Source organism: Camellia sinensis, chromosome 3 (assembly GCF_055761805.1).
Source record: "Camellia sinensis isolate YWXY chromosome 3, ASM5576180v1, whole genome shotgun sequence".
Classification (NCBI taxonomy): domain Eukaryota; kingdom Viridiplantae; phylum Streptophyta; class Magnoliopsida; order Ericales; family Theaceae; genus Camellia; species Camellia sinensis.
This window is the reverse complement of record NC_138963.1, coordinates 131,555,835-131,571,765: the sequence shown is the minus strand read 5'-3', so window position 1 is coordinate 131,571,765 and position 15,931 is coordinate 131,555,835. Positions and strand designations below refer to the sequence as shown.

At 32.7% G+C, this 15,931-nt stretch overlaps 1 long non-coding RNA gene across 1 annotated transcript in view; it reads right to left on the bottom strand.

Annotated features, from left to right (window-relative positions):
• Positions 1 to 10,092: 10,092 nt before the first annotated feature.
• LOC145822782 (uncharacterized) overlaps positions 10,093 to 15,931 on the bottom strand; it is a 41,032-nt gene continuing 35,193 nt past the window's right edge. The window contains exon 5 of the long non-coding RNA XR_014364482.1: positions 10,093 to 10,491. This is a non-coding gene — a long non-coding RNA (uncharacterized LOC145822782). The remainder of the gene's footprint in view (positions 10,492 to 15,931) is intronic.

Genomic DNA, 15,931 nt, shown 5'->3' with positions numbered 1-15,931 from the left:
GTAACATATTCTATACATATGTTCTTAACAATACACTATACCAGCTATTTTTCTGCTAATTCTGTTAATATTATGTTATATTTAGCCTAAATAACTGCATTATTCACATTCTTTGAGGCGTAAGACCACTTGTACACTTTCGTAGATGAAAATAGAGGATGGTAGGGGTTAAACATGCCTCTCTAACATCATAAGAATCGTGCTCAACTCCATCTGAACCCAAAGGTGTTTCTTCAGCAGTAATTTAGGAACCTTCCAAAGGCATTTTGGCTAGCCTTTCAAGCTTCCTGAACACTGTCTAACAACTCTAACGATATTTGTACACTCTGCTTAAGAAGGATCAACTAACCACATATATTTGATATGCTAGATTAGCCTTTTAGTACCATCTCAATGACCTCCAGTAGTAAGCCCCACAAGCCCAACCACATCGGTAGTTGTCAGTAGTTGTCAGCGGCGGAGGCAAAGAGGGTCTAAGGGTCACGTGCCCCCTTGAGTTTTGGATTTTTTTTTTTACAAACATAAAAAAATACTTTAAATAAAAAAATTATAAAAATATTATTTAGAGTGAAATGTCAATGACATTTTTTAAATTATGATAACAATAATGGTTATTTTGATTGAAAATAAAGAGACTACAATAAGTCTTATTATTGTTTATGAAAATTTCAATATAGTGGTGATGTCTATTATAATTGACATGAAAAATAATTAATCTCAATAAAGATATGGAATTTATTGGATTGTTAGTTGCATTTTGACATGTGTTGTTCATCCTCCATGTATTTCTTTACTATTGATTGGTGATATCACATGTCAATGATGACGCAATATTACTATTATATTGAATTTTTACTCATATTTGGTATAAAAATTACTTTATCATTATATAATTTATCTTAAAACTTATATCCACGATTTTTTTTTTTTTTTTTGGTCTATGATAAACTAGTTACAAATAACATTATTTTTTTTATTTTTTATTTTTCTTGAAGTCAATCGTAAAAATTTATGTGAAATATTTTTGTAAAAGTTTTTAATGTAATAATTAATAAGTGTCTTTCTGATTTAATTTCTTGAGTCCGCCCTCATATGCCAGATCACTTAAAGCCTATTTGGACCATATTCATACATCTAAGTGCAGCATACCATGCCACGTGTCTGAGCATAACCTCAAAACACCTTTTCCCTTGAAATAAATACTTCAAACCAAATATTAATTTGTATCTTTAAAAAATACTCTTCATATATGTAATTTATTTAATTATTTGATTCATTTGGAATAGTCTAAGAATGTCAAGCCTGTTCGATTAACTGGTCTGTAGGGTCATGTTGACTTACAAATATATTACACAAAATAGTTCAATAGCAACTTAACTAATTAATTAATTAATAAATAAATTGTGTTGGGTTAATTTGACATGTGTAGCATGTTTAATGTTGGGTTGTAATGGGTAAGCTAGTACTATCTACCAATTTATTTATAACTTATTTATCACTTATATTACAATAAAGAAAATAAATTTACATCTTAACCAAATTAATCTTAGTTGTGTCTCAATTAAGTAAGGTCAATTACATGTATTATTTTTGTTATCATTCTACTTTGTCAACGAGTACACAAGTAAGGATTCAAATGGATATCTTTTCTTTCCTTCCGACTAGCTCTTAGTTTTCTCGCAGATTTAGGATTCTTATAATGTATTCTCTGCACCTTCTTTTCTATGTGGGTGTAGTAACTTTCCTTCTTCGTGGACTTAGTTAAAAAATTAAATAAGTTGTCTTTCTCTTTTTGTTTCGGAGAGTGGCAAGTCCAAAGGGAAGTAAAAGTCCCCAGTTAGATTTAACAAATTAAACTATTTTTTTTTTTTTGTTACATATTAATTAAAGTTAGGATTGTAAAACAAAGAAAGTTGTTTGTGCTCGACTAGTATTTGACTCGTTAAAAGTTCATTCGAGAACTCCTTATGTAATCAAGCCAATTATAAACACATTTTAAATCTTATTAAGTTTTCAAATCAATCTTAAACAACCTATTATCGACTATGCACTATTAAAAAAAACTGCTCGAGCTTGACTCTTGTTCTACTACTTGTTAAAAATTTGTTCAAGATTAACTTGTTATGTAAATAAGCCAAGTTTGATCGTTGTTAAATATTTGTGCACTATAAAAACAAATAAGTTACTCGAGCTCAACTCGTATTTGACTTGTTAAAAATTTGTTTGAGATAAACTTGTTACTTAAATATACCAAGTTTGAATATGCTTTGAAAATGAACAGGTTTTCAAACCAATGTTGAACAAACTATTACTCGTTTGCAACCTAGTTAAAGTCTTTCCCTCATAATATTTTCACTTATGATAGATTATATAACTTTTTATTACCTTTAAATTTACACATATTCCTTATAGATAATCAAACCATAAACAAGCTAAGGGTTACATAGGTTAATACTTAATAGCATACATCTAATTGAACAATTCCATATCAATATTTTGTAGGTCGCATAAAAAATTATCGTCTAGAAAGGTTTGTGGTCTCCATATGTATTTAATTGAACAAATTCTATGTCAATTTTTCTGTCAGTCAAATTACCGTCTATAAAGATCTATGGTCTCCATATGTATTTAGTTGAACAAATTTTATGTCAATTTTTTTTTGTTGGTCAAATTACCGTCTAAAATTAAACAAATTTTATGCCAATTTTTTTTGTTAGTCTAATTACTGTCTACAAAGGTTCATGTTCTTCATATGTACTTAATTGAACGAATTCTATGCCAATTCTTTTGTTAGTCAAATTACTATCTATAAAGATCTATGGTCTCCATATGTATTTAATTGAACAAATTCTATTTCAATTTTTTTGTTAGTCAAATTAGTGTCCATAAAGGTCACTGGTCTCCTCATGTATTTAATTGAATAAATTGTATGTGAGTTTCTTATTAGTCAAATTACCATCTACAAAGGTTCATGGTCTCCATAGATATTTAATTGAACAAATTCTTTTGTTAATCGAATTACTGTATACAAAGGTCTGTGGTCTCTATATGTATCCAATTGAACAAATTCTATGTCAAATTTTTTTTGTTAGTCTAATCACTCTCTACAAAAAGTCCATGGTCTCCATATGTATTTAATTGAACAAATTCTATGTGAATTTTCCATTTCTTTTTCTTAGCATTCCATTATTGACTAGCATTCGATTTATGAAGTTTGTTAACATGAGCTATTAAGGTAGATGTTAGTAGGGGCAGAATAAAAAATTATGTCTAGAGGGCCAGGGTGTGGATAAAAAAAATTGAATTAGTTTTAGTATATGATTAATCGAATATAATTTCTTACTTAAACTTTGTGAAAATTATGTTATATTTCATAAGGAGAAAATTAAATAAATTTAACAAGTCATTTTTTTATAATAGTTATTTATTTATTTATTTTTATACATTATCATAGTTGTACATTATGAAGAAAAGCTTTTATATATAAATGAAAATAGATATTTATATGGTGTAACCAAAGACTCCCTAGAAAATAGATATATAGGTAACAACCTGTTCCTAGGAGTATAAAATCATCACAGCTTGGCCTTGCTTGGGCTCATGCAAAAAATCGGGTTGAACCGAATAGGTCTAGTTCTTAAAAATCTAGTCCCATGCCAAAGGATAATCAGGCTTCGAGTCTCAGCTTGGGCCTGGGCACAGGCTTTGGTCATTTCTAGGTCTAGTTCTTAAAAATCTAGTCCCATGCCAAAGCCCAGGCTCAGGGATAATCAGGCTTCGGGTCTCAGCTTGGGCCTGGGCACAGGCTTTGGTCATTTCTCGTTCGAGCTTGATTTTTTTAATTTTTTAATTTCTTTCACCAAAATAGCTTGTAGGTGTCATTGGGCCTAGGCTTCGGGGAGGGTTGAGTCAGAAAAACATGGTCCAAGCTTTAGTCCGAAAGGGTTGGGCTGGACTGGGCCTCGGGCCTAGTCAGGCCAGTTTTGCAATATAAATATATACTATACCTAGATCATAAACAAGACTGACTATTGGGATACTGTTGGAAGTGTCTTTTGAAGTCAAAGGGTTTTGCAAGTGAAAAATGACCAACACCCACGCTTCTTCTCCATGGAGCTCTCACTACTTCTACTTTTCATGGGTTGTGAGCCTCATAGAATAGAATCACCCAACCTTTATAGGGAGGACGGGTACCTGTGAGTATAACAAGATTTGCTATCGGGCCAAACAGTGATGCTTTGGTGTACTTTTCAAGATATTTATTTATTTATTTATTTGGATTTTTGGCCGCTTTGGGCTAAAAATACGTAACATTTACTATAAAAATAAATATTATATTTCGCAAAAATACATGACAAAAACGTATATGGTACACACCTTTTAGCATTTACCCTAACAACTTTTGCATGTGATGTCTCAGTCAATTCATAACCTTTTTAGACTATTATGTAGAAAAGATAAAGAGGAGAAATAGAATTTAGTAGTAGGTAACTGACATGAAATATTGTGGGTTAATATATATGTATATATATTTTACTATTATGTCATTTCAATAATAAAGAGAGGCTATGATAGTTAAATTTTTATTTTCTTCATACATTATCATAGTTGTACATTATAAAGAAAGGATTTTATATATAAATGTAAATAAAAAATGACTTAGACCTCCGGTGGGGGTGACCCCCACCACCCCCACTGATTTTTGATTGGCTCAAAAAAAAATTATTTTTTATTTTTTGTTCTCCACTCTTTGACCCCCACGTGTATGTGGAGGTGATAGGGTCACCCCCATGTAGGGGTCTCTAGCACTGTTGAAATGTAAATAGATATTTACATGATGTAATCAAAGGCTCCTTAGAAATAGATATACAAATAAGGACCCTTTAGTAGGGGTTTAAAATCATCCCAGCCAGGCCCATTTGACCTGGCCCTGCTTGGGCTCTTGCAAAAAATTAGGCCAGATTGAGTCGGTCTAGTTCGTAAAAATCTAGGCCTAGGTCAAATCCCATGCCCAGGTGTAATCGGGCTTCAGGCCTGGGCATAGGCTTGTGTTCGGCTTGATTTATTTATTTAGTTATTTTCACCAAAATAGCTTCCAGCTGTCATTGGGTGTCAAGCAGCTCGGGCTTCGGGCTAAGTAGGGCTAGAAAAAACATGGCCCAAGCCCTAGCCTGGGGGGGTTAGGCCTTGAGCCTGGTCGGGTTGGGTCTCAGGCAGGCATGCATTTTTTTGCAATATATATAGTATGTATGTGTATATATTATATATGATACATGGATGATAAACAAGACTAGCTGTTGGGATGGTGTTGGCAGTGTCATTGGAAGCCAGAGGGTTTGGAAATGAAAAATGATCAACACCCGCACTTCTTCTCCATGGAGCTCCCATTAGTTCTGCTTTTCATGGGTGTATACCTCATAGAATAGAATCTCCCAAACTTTTAGGAAGAAGGGGTACCTACTGAGCACAATCGAATTTGTTATGGGGCCAAACAGTATGGCTTTGGTGCTCTTTAAGCCCATTTGGTGCTTTTTAAACCCCATTTTATTTTTGGCCACTTTGAGGCAAAAAATATATAATATTTGTCATAAAAATATGTAATATATATATCACAAAAATATAGAACAAAAGCGCATATGGTCTACATATTTTAGCATTACCCTAACAGCATTTGCATGTGATGTCTCTTGTTATTCATAGCCCTTTCAGACCGTCATGTAGAAAAGATAAAGAGAAAGAAGAGAATTTAGAAGTGGACAACTAACATGAGATATCGTGGATTAATATATATATATTTCACTATTGCGTTATTTCAATAAAAAAAAGACGATGATAGTTAATTTTTTTTATACATTACATAGTTGTACCTTATAAATAATGACTTTTATGTATAAATTGAAAGAGATATTTATATGATGTAATCAAAAGCTTCTTAGAAATAGATATACAGATAACGACCCTTTGCTAGGGGTGTAAAATCGGCCTGGCTTGGCCCGTCTAGCTTGGTCCTGCTCGGGCTCTTGCCAAAAATTAGGGTCAAACCGGGGCCAGTCCAGTTCCAAAAAATTTAGGCCTAGGCCCAAGTCCAATCCTAGGGTTAATCAGACCTCGGGCCAGGGTTTGGACCTGGTGGCTTGCAAGTGATGTTGGGCGTCAGACAGTTTGGGCCTCAGGTTGGGCTGTTCAGGCTAGGTCAAGCCCAAAAAAGCATGGACCAAGCCCTAGACTGGGAGGTCGGGTTGTGTCGAATATCGGGCCGGCAGACCATTTTTACACTCATTCCCTTCCCCCTCTCCTTATTTATTTTACTTTTGCTTTAATTTTAATTTTTAATTGTTTTTTTTTTGCTTTTATTTATTTATTTGCAAAAGTTAGTGATTAATTGTTAGATTAACACCATGGAGAACTCACACCCTCTCCTTGATTAGATTAATGGTTTAACCAATGACTTGGTATAAATACAACCAAATACCATTAATCTTATCTTCCCATCTTTCAATTTTCTTTTGTCAAGTGATATTTTAAGTTAAAATATGATGTGAAAAAATTAAAGTATTTGGAAAATTAAAGCACTTCAATTTTTTTTTTTAGAATAAATGTGTAAAAGAAATGAAAAAGAATTTTAAATTTTTTTATATGATTTTTTAACTTTTTTATTTTTTTAAATATGTTTTTAACTATTTTAACACAAAACAATTTCTTTTCAATCACAAAAGCATTGCAAACATGATTTGGCTGATTTATAGTTAAAAGCTATGCACAATAAAATTACAAGAAAATTTATAGTTGTGGGCCCTGCTAGAGTAAAGAAAATTATACATTATTAAATGTACAGATTTGGTTTTTCCCAAATCAGTAATGATACATCCCTTTAATTTGGGAGTTCTAAAAGAGCACTAATAATGCGAGAAATAAAAAAAAAAAAGAAAAAAAAAAGAAGCAAAATCAAAACATCACATCACATGAGACCTACACACCAATTAAAACTATTAAAACTCTTAATTTAGAGTTCCCAATCTTTTTTTCTTCCCCAAATACATAAGAATGTTTTGTTAATGATTTATAGTGGTGTTTGATTATCACGTGTATTGGTTGCCTTTTTTTTATTTTATTTTTTTATTTGAGTGTAGTGGTCGTCTTTGTTTTTAAATTTAGTGATGCTAGATTATGATATAGTGGTGATAGTTGTGAAACACATAAATGGACACATTAATTTTCAAATATTTAAGGGTCCGAATTAGAGATTCTTATGGTGTGATTATTTTTTTTTAAAGGGTGTGTACACTAGTCATTTCTTGAATTTTTAGATGTTTAGGTCCAAATTAACATAATGTTTTTACAAGAAAAATGATATGTCGCCATAATTTTTATATAAAATTTACTCTCAAAATGATGTAACAATGATAAAAATTACACCCATATAGCATTACTTATTTTGTTTTTATTGCAATATTTGCGTACAATTTTTTATTTTTATTTTTTATATAGCACTACTTGTTCTATAATATGAAAAAAGTATCTATATAATATTATTTTCTTTTCTATTTTTTGTTTTGCAAATATACATCTATTTTAATATTGATTGGGAAAATTATTGCATATTTAATGATATTCTTTTTTTAATTTTTTTTTATAATTATAAAAATGTATATTTTAATATATTTACGTACAATATTTTCGCTATTTCCTTCCCCTCTCTTCTCATTTATTTTACTTTTTCTTCCATCTTCAACCCTTCTTTTTTCATTGTTTTTCTGCTTTTATTTTTTATTTTCTTATTAGCAAAAATTAGTAATTAGTTATTAGATTAACATCTAAGGGAGTTGAACTCACACCTTTTACTTTTTCTTCCATCTTCAACCCTTCTTTTTTCATTGTTTTTCTGCTTTTATTTTTTATTTTCTAATTAGCAAAAATTAGTAATTAGTTATTAGATTAACATCTAAGGGAGTTGAACTCACACCTTCTCCTAACAAACACTAAAGTCTTGCCTCCAATTATACTCCTAAGAGTGTAACTCAAAATTTCTCCTTAAGAGAGACTTAGTGACCAGAGGACTAGCCACGCAAGTGGTTTAACATAGTGACTACATTGGTACAAATACAATCAAATACCATTATTCGTCTTCCCATCTTTTAATTTTCTTTTGGGAAGTGATTTATTTTTAGTAAATTTTTGATTAAAATATGAAGTGAAAAATGAAAGTGTTTGTAAATGACTCTAATTTTTATTTTATTTTTTATGGAAAATATGCAAAAAAATAAAAAATGAGTTTTTGTTTTTTATATGAGTTTTAAGCTTTTTGATTTTTGAATAAGTTTTTTAACTATTTTAATACCAAACTTCTCCCCGATCACAAAGCATTGCAAATATCATTTCGTTCGTTTATAGTTTAAAGCTATGCACAATAAAATTACAAGAAAATCTATAGCCGTGCCCCTGGTTAGAGTAAAGAAAAATCTTGCCGTCCTTGTTTGTCATCCTCTAAAAAAATTAAAAAGTCAAAAAGTTACTATTTTATTTAAGTCATATCATCTTATTTAAGTCATATCACCTCTCTATCACATCACTCCAAACCCAACCCATACCCAACTCGTATTTTATAAAAAGTCAAAAAGTGCATTTATTTAGAATATCCCAAAAGTGTACTGTTTTGATTTCCCCCAAATATTTAGGTTGTATTCGGTTGATAAATTTTAGTAAGGATTTGAAAAGAAAAAGAAAAAGTTGTGTGAAATGTCGATAAAATGTAACTATATTTTATTCGTATTTTACATACTTTTTCCCTTTCATTTGCTAAATCTCCAACCAAATTTATTAACCAAAATAATATTAGGAATGTTTGGTTAATGATTTATAGTTGTGTTTGATTATCACGAATAGTGGTGGTTGTTATTTTTTGTTTTTTTGTTTTTAGAATCGTGTATAGTAGTTGTCTTGGTTTAGAAATTTTGTGATCCTAGATTATGATATAGTAGTGATGGTTATGAAACAAATAAATGGCGGACATTAATTTTTACAGCTAGAGGGTGGGTCTAGCGGAAAGCTGAGGAGTTCGCAACAGCTAAATCACGATCTTCAGACGAGCTCATATTGACATAAGGCTGCCTATTTTCAATGCTGGGAGTGAAGCAAGAAAAATCTCTCATTTGAGGCCTTTCACGGCCATAATAATATCAACAAGCCTGAAACTCTAGTTAATAAATCAAAAGAGGGATGAACCGGATTTGGGTTAGTACACATGTTTCAGGGTCAATACTAAGATAATAAGAAGAGAAAATCTCTTTACGCTTTACTAATATAGTTATATAGGTTTTCTTGCTTTCTTCGCATGCTTTCGGGGTCGTGTTCGTGTCGTGATATTTTGAATGTGTCAAAATTATCTTAATAATAACCTAACTCATGTATTATTTCGTGTTATTGTGTCATGTCATTTCTAATTTGTATCCGATTTGTATAGTATTAATGTGTCATGTAAAAATATTTTACCATAAGCTAAAAATATCGAGTGTACAAAAAATATAAAAAAAAAAAATCTTCACAATTTAATTTTTATGAAACTAATCTATATTGAATGAAATTATTCATAAGAATATTTGATTTCAATTCAATTTGATTTTCTTAATTTACAAAAACAAAATCTTATATATATATATATATATATTTACTAAATTAACTCAAACAGTAGACAAATAAATTTTCAATTGAAAACAAAAACAAAACCTTTATTAGCTTTAAAATCCTATTTTACATGCTTTTTTCTTAGTTAGATGGGAGTTATATAAGAGATTAAAAAATGTCATAACACCCTTTAATAGAAATAATATTAAATATGTAACTAATTTTTCATTATAGCAATTATTCGTGTCAGCTTTGTTCTATACAAATTTGACAGTAATCCAACCTATTTAATATTCGTGCTAACGAGTTGTGCCATATACATATTCATGTAGATTTGAATCGTATTATCATATCAAAAATTCCTGCCTTAATCATGTAGTGCAGTTTAATTTTAATGAAGTGTTCATGCCTTTTTGGGGAGAGAGAGAGTGTGTGTGCGCGCGCGCGCGCACTGTGAACACATTAAACATCTGTTAGCAATATTATTCCATATATGCACATTGAAATCCAATAATACAAGCATATGCTTTGTGTAGTTTCCCACTAAAAAATGTACGCATACAATTTCCACAAGACGAGGAGGTGAACCTTTTCCTACCACCTCTGGTTCATTTCCATGTCTCACTAAATTTAATTTCATACATACAAAACAATTTGTATAAGAATACCATCAAACCTAGTAAATCCTCTCTGAAGTAGATACAGGATGCAGGAAAACGACAATAACAGTTATATTATCTTTGCTTCCACGTTCAGCAGCCTCGGTTGCCAATCTCTTTGAGCACATCCCAGACTCTTTCACTGTGTCCTTTATTATGCAAACAATCTCTGCGTTGCTCATAACATCCCAGAGCCATCGCTAGCCATAACCTGACAGTCGAACACATATTGTTACTCTCTCTATAAAAATGTGATATGCTAACAAGTCACAACCATCCGTCATAAATAAAGCAAAATTTTGAAAATGGTCTGATTACAAATGAAACATACATCATAAGCATTTGAATTAAATAAGAATTATTGGGAAAAGCATAAAGGTCGCAAAATTATCTAGGGTTTTACTTCCCACCCCCCCCTTTTCAGCCACTGTAATTTTTTTCAAAAGATCATTTTTTAGAGATCACTAAACTAAATAATATAACTCCAAGTTCAGAAATATGAGAAGCATGTGAAGGGAGGTGTTAACAGTTGATATTGGTAATATGACAAGAAGGTTGAATATGAAGAGATAATAAAAATAGAAAAGAGTGAAGAAAGAACACAAAAAGTTAATGTGGTTCAGTCAATCTTGGCCTACGTCCACACATACAAAGCCCTATGGGCTACATCTTTTATTCACACTAGTTAATCCTCTTGATTACATGGTACACCATATATATAGTGGGAGATACAATCAAATCCCTTCAATTATGGATCTTCATATATTCTGATATCTTTAACACTATAATATTATCTCAAACTTAACCAGTCCCAAATATACTAGAGAGGTTATCTTCCTAATATTAGGTATGGACTGTATCACTTTACATGTAGTTCTATGGAAGTTCAATCGTCAGAACACTCTCTCATTCTAGGCTTACTCCACACCCTCCTTGTTTTGTCTTATTTCAATGCTTTGAAACCATGAGGTGTGAATGGGGAGGGAAGAGATAGGGCAAGGTCGCTAGAATTTTTTTATTTTTAGAACCGAAAAACAAAGGCATAAACCATAATCGTTCAAATTGTGGTATACGATCTCTTTTGAATAAGTTTGATCTGAGTGCCTACCTGTGTTATGCACTAACAAACGCAAAGCATAATACAAATTAGAATAATTACAAGTCTGCCAAGATAATTTTTTTTTTTTTTTTTGATAACTCAGCATGTGGCCCATTAGACCGACTACTCCGGAAGACCAATCTCACCATCCACTAGTGGGGGGTCGGGCAAAGTCCCATATGAACTGGTCTCGAGAAATTGTTTGCACTTAGTAGATTTTGAAGGGAGCACACCCTAGGCTCAGGTCTTGACCACTAGGCCAACCCCTTGGGGTTAGTCTGCCAAGATACTTGTATTCTATTTTTAACTGTAAACATAACAAAAGAATAAAGGTTGAATTCAAGAAGCCTCAAAATGCTTCAAATGAAAGAGAAATTAGACCTATGGTTTAGTTTTGATATTGTCTATGATGCTTTTGTTGGTTATGTTTTACAGTGATATATGTTTGATATTTCACAATACAAAATTAGTGAGTGGCTAGCAAATGATAAATTTGTACTTTGAATTGTCAATATCCTTTGGTGTAAGTATTGGATAGCTTAATGAAATATGAGAATGTAACATGATTTTGTCATTAGTATTTGATGAATAATTCATTACAAAAGGAGTACAAGTGTTTTAAAAGTTTTACATTTTTCCTGCTGTAATGATTGAGATTAAAAAGCTCCAAAATAAGTCTTTGATATTTGTTTTATGATTAAATGTTCATTATCTAAATTATTTTGGAGTTAGAAAGGGTTTTGGATGAGTTTGAGATGCTTAACACGTGAAAATCTTAAAAACATTGAAGGTCTTGGGTCGACCCTGAACTCCAATTGTCGTGCAGATAAAAGGATTAGTCAACTCCTTGACAAAATAAATTGAATCCCTTAAGAAAAGTTCTGAGAGCTTCAGATTTCACCTAGATTCAAAATAAGTTGACTCCTTCGCAAAATTTAAATTCTAAAATATGCAACAGCTACTTCGTTTCAATTGCTAGAGACGCATTCACTGCACTGGACCGAAATGAGATGAAGGGCAATAAAAACAAGATTTTTACATGTCTACAAACATGGGATGAAGGATTAAATGTAATACCCATCAAGATCTTTTAAGTTTTGAGCTTCAACTTCCATATTCTTTTGCATTTGAGCTTTGTTGTTTAAATACAACTCCTTAAGAGTTTATTGTTCTAAAACCTTGTGTTACTTCTTTTCCACATCATTCGTAAACTATTGGTATTAATGGAGTGTTTGTGGGAAACACTTGGAGAAAATCTTGTTCTGTAAGGCTACAGATTTCAAACTTCAATAATATATCTCACGATTATTCTATTGTCTTGCTAATAACATTTCCACGTACGGGACCTCCTAAATTGGGGGCCTACAAATTTCAAATTGCAAGAACATGAATTGTGCTATGATCATCCAGGCACTACAGAAAATTGTGTTTGGTAATGGCATATAGAACAAATGCTTTTAAAGTGATTAAAGCAGATGCAACTGCAGTTATTGAAAATTTCTGATTTCCCTAGAAACTGTACATAAAAGTCTATTTAGAAGCCACAAATCCATTTATTAGTTTGTCGTAGCACACAAATAACAAACCCCAGATAACAGAAGATTATTAGATCAAAGGACCTTACCAAGTATTCATCTTCTACATACAATATGGTCTCAGTTATCTCAGGTTCTGCAATTACAACAGGCTTCATATCATCGTCACCAATAGACCGCGTAACCAGTAAAAAATATGTGATTAATAAACTTCAAATTCAACCACAAATTATTGATTATTGCTTTCACATCATGTTGAATACTGGAAGCACGGGCAAAGAGTGGGGCCGGGCAGGGACCATGTGTTCCTGTTTCTTTATTTTTAAAATCTAGTTTACAGAAACCTCATTAAATAGAAACCAACCTTTTGTTTCTAATTCATTATTTAGAATTTAAAAAATAAAATAAATAAAATATCAGCTATTAGCTCAGTGCTATTAATACCCAAAAAGATAAGGTGCAAGGTTCAGGCCCTCCCAAGACATGAAGGGAAAATAAAAATAAAGGAATATACAACTTTAACAAATTAAAGAAAAAATGTTTGCCTACTGTAGGTGTGCTTTGTTGGTGGACATGCTAGCAAGTTTGGTTGAGAACTATGAATCTTCCTATACTCAACCTATTGTTGTATTTAATTTTAGCTACACCACACAGAGAACCAAAATCAATGTTTTAGGGTAAATCATATTAATATATATACATACATACATATATATACACATGTAGGTTTAGAGAAAAGAAACAGTTAGGGAATGAGTTAGATTTCATTCCCTTTTATATTGATAATTCTGATCAATTTCCCATTCTATCAATTTCCTATTCTAACAATATATATATTTTTAGGGTAAATTACAGTAACCCCCCTCAACTATGACCCATTGTCAAGTTAAAAATCAATGTTTAAAAATTCAACACTCAACCCGCTTATAGTTTTGTTTTGTAACTCTAAACCTCTTCTGTCATCACACCTCTTCTGTCATCACAACGGTAGTCATTTGGCATAAATGTATCATACTGTAATTAAAAATTTATGACTAAAAAAGCCTTATTATATATACATACATCGTATATATACACACAACCAGCAACTCTACATGGCCAGAAATGCCAAGCCATAACCAGAAACTCTCATGGCTAATAATACCAACTAGAGAACCCTTATTAGCCAAGCCATTATGATTTGATAAAAAAGTTCCACAGCAAAAGAATTGAGGGTTTTGATGGTGATACGTTGATTAGGTGGGGGGATTTTAGTGGACATATGTTGAATTAATATAGGGCTTTTAGTGTATTGGGGTGTTTGATCAGTGGGAGGGAGGCTGCGGGGAAGGGGTTTCGGCTTGGTGGGAATCGAAAGGGGAGGTGGTGAGTGGTGGGGGAAATAAGGTGGTGGTGCAGAGATGGGAGGAGGGAGGAACAATGAAGGAGATGCCATTGGTTAAAGAAAGAAAAAAAAAAAGGAGTTGGTGTAGGCTGGAAGAGGGGTTGCATGTGGCAAGTGAGATGAAGAGAGGTGGGCCATTGTCTTCAACCACTGTTGTTGCCATTGCCATTGCCATTGCCGTAAGCTGTTGTAGGCAACCCCTCATCTCTCTCTCTCTCTCTCTCTCTCTTCAATGAGTTCAAAACCCCAAGCCCTTAAACAACACCCCCATCTCCATTGCCACCCCCAAACTTCACTCCCTTTGTTGATCATTAGGTCCTGCAAAAATATGGGATTGTTGTGGTGATTCACAGTGGCTGACTTTACTCCCTTTGTCAAATGAATTTGTTGTGTTTGTTAATCGGAATTATGGCGACACTGTGGAATTAAGGATTTGGGATTGAATTGATTTGATTAGGGTTTGGAAGAAATTAGGTAGTAGTTGTAGCAATACAATTGAAGGGTAAAAGGGTAACTTAATAATTTCTGTTAACAGTGTTAATGACTTTTGCAATTCATGTACTTCAAGGGGGGTAAGTGTTGCCTTTAAAACATTAAGGGGGCAACTCAAAAATAGGTCATAGTTGAGGGGGGTTTAATGTAATTTACCCTATTTTTTTACTGTACTGTTGTGAGCTGATTGTAAAGTGTAATGTATATACCTGAAAGTTGTACCTGTACTATTTCTTTTGTGTAATGTAATGGGATTTGAGTAGGGAGGAAAGAGAGTTCGGTGTGTGCTACTTTTATACACTAGGATTATAAACACACAATATGAAGCAAGTCTGGTTATTGAAATCTAAATCATTTGCTTTGCTATTCGTTTCCATTTTTGTTGTTGAACCCTTGAACACTAAATTAGGCTTTAAAACATACATCAATCACCCTACTCTTTTGAATCAGTCCACATCTAATATGAACTTTTTTTTTTGGGTGAATAATCTAATATGAACTTACAATAGAAGATCTCACTATTTTAACTTAATAATCTTAACTAGCCTTAAACCATCATGCCTTAGATTTCTAATATGAAATTGGGGTGGGGTGGGGTGTGACAACCTGCCACTGATTTGCCCCAAAAATCCTAACCTCAAGGAGCAACCACTCCTATTCACCAGTCTCTAGACCTCCAAAAGCCTATGCGCCCTCTGAGAGGTTGAGACTGCCCAAAAGACCTCTCTTCAGGAATTAAGAAGCTTCTTTTGAGCCAACAAAGGAACTTCAAATCCCAACATCAGGGATCTTTGCAGAGATCTACCCTTTTTCGCGACCCACATCTTCTTGCGATCAACCTCGTCAACAACCACATCGAATGCTTTCAGCCCAACTTGCATAATGTTCCTCTTCATGGTGACAACTGATGAACCCTCCATACAACTATCAGCCGATGCAGGACACAAGGAGCCTCCTCGTGTAACAATCACGAGAAGGCCCGGGGAACACCTCGAACATCTTAGGAGGGACCAATTTGAGTTGTGAAAACTTAACGAAAAGGCACGGGACTCCCGATTTAAAAACTATGTCGAAAATACACGATTTTGACCCCCAATATCCTATTTTTAAGCTTAAGTGTGAGAAAAGCAACTTTTTCGAC